The following is a 2,014-nucleotide window of genomic DNA, read 5'->3' as shown; positions in this document are numbered from 1 at the left end:
AAATTTTTCTTAATTTTAAATTTGGCATATTTGAAGCATAGTTTACAACTATTTTTGAATGACTATAATTAACATAAAACTCTTTTTCTGGTTATTGATAGATCTCATATTGAATATCATGGCATAAAGAGAACGTGGCACGCAAGCATGTTGACGTATACCCCTTTTGGGCACATTTCAGTTAGTGGTGTCGTACCCCTTCCGCTCGAGGCTGCGCGAACTGCAGCGGTATGCACACACCATTCTCTTTATGCCATGTTGAATATAACATATTCACTCAACATGTTCAAACCTGTGTGTCTTTACCGTGTGTGCGATAAGCACAACTAAACTACCTTCGCTCAAAACAATATAAATATTTGTGACAAACAAAATCTGACAAAAATCAGTATTTTAAATATTGTTACTAAACCTAATCACCATGGATTTGTGGCTAAAAGAAGGAACTTTGAAACAAAAAGCAAGTTCTTCTGGTACTCCAACTGTGGCCGAAATAAACGAGCAAAATATTGTGACACTTCAAAGTGAGGATGAACAATCGCAGTCTTTTGTTGCCAAAAAATCTGTTAGTACTAGTGAGTTATCCAAGATGAAAGAATTTCTACCGAAGTATATCAAAAAACAAGAAGAAGCAGGTGTTAAAAGACCGAAACGAAAGTATGATGAAAGTTATTTGTCTTTTGGTTTTACATGTGTTGGAAATAAAGATGTTCCTGATTCGCAGTGCGTCGTGTGCAACAAAATACTAGCAAACAGTTCACTGGCTCCTGCTAAACTTCGTAGGCATTTGGAAACCAAGCATGCTGAATACAAAGACAAAGATATAAGTTTTTTCAAGAGGCAGCGTGATTCACTTGGAAATTGTAAACTTTTGATGATTAAAATTGCTAAAACAGACAACAAAAGTGCAACAGAGGCATCTTATTGAGTAAGTTACCATATAGTGCTTGCCAGAGAAGCTCATACTATTGGAGAAACACTTATCAAGCCTTGCGCAAAAGATATTGTAACGTGTATGTTGAGCGAGCAGTCTGGTAAAAAAATTGATGCTGTACAGTTGTTAAATAATACTGTTGCACGCCGTATTAAAGATCTTGCCGATGGCATAGAAAAAGAGCTAGTTTGCCGACTGAAAATTTGCCATGAGTATTCATTGCAGCTAGATGAGTCCACTGACGTTTCAGGACTTGCTGTGCTACTAGTATTTGTCCAATATAGATTTAATAATATTATTGAAGAGGACCTGCTCTTATGTGAATCTCTGCAAAGCAACACAACTAGAGAAAAAATTGTTGATGCAGTTGAATATTTCATCAGAAAGCATGAAATTAGTTGGGGAAAATGTATTGATGTATGTACTGACGGTGCTCAGGCAATGATTGGGAAGATGAAGGGAGCTGTAACACGAATCATAAGTGTGGCACCAGAAAGCACTAAGAGCCATTGTGTTCTACATAGACAAGCACTTGCAGTTAAAAAAATACCAGCATATCTGAAAATTGTGCTCGATGAAGCAGTACAAATTATCAATTTTGTCACATCTCGACCACTTCAATTCAGGTTATTTAAAATTTTGTGCGAGGAAATGGGTAATCAGCACAAAACGCTTCTTTTACATACGGAAGTGAGGTGGCTATCCAGAGGAAAAGTGCTTGTGAGGCTTTTTGAGCTTTGTAGTGAACTACTGGTATTCTTCACTTCAGATAATTCAGGATAGAAAAATGCAGAAACACCAATCCCATTAAATCCCAAATTGTATTTCTGTTTATAAAAATAGATTTTCCTAGTAAAAATCTAATTTGTTTGGTGTTTGTGTATATATAAAAACAGTTTTTTAAAGTAGAACACTGTTTCTAATTTTGACTCTTGCACTTGATTTTTGTACTACTTTATACGCGCTTTCCAGATAGAAATTGTTAGTTCAAGTTATTTTAAATTTGTATTTTTGCTTTGTTTTATAAAATAAAATATATTTGAGCATAAATAACGCAATTTTTTATTTGAAAACCAAAAA

The 2,014-nt window shown here is 34.9% G+C and overlaps 1 pseudogene; it reads left to right on the top strand.

Moving 5' to 3' along the window:
• The first annotated feature begins 421 nt into the window (after positions 1-421).
• On the top strand, positions 422-1,717 carry LOC112102738 (annotated as a pseudogene).
• The last annotated feature ends 297 nt before the right edge of the window (positions 1,718-2,014 follow it).

Source organism: Terrapene carolina, unplaced genomic scaffold (genome assembly GCF_002925995.2).
Source record: "Terrapene carolina triunguis isolate 2854851 unplaced genomic scaffold, T_m_triunguis-2.0 Scaffold21, whole genome shotgun sequence".
In the NCBI taxonomy this organism is placed as follows: Eukaryota; Metazoa; Chordata; order Testudines; family Emydidae; genus Terrapene; species Terrapene triunguis.
This window is presented reverse-complemented; position numbering and strand designations above follow the sequence as displayed.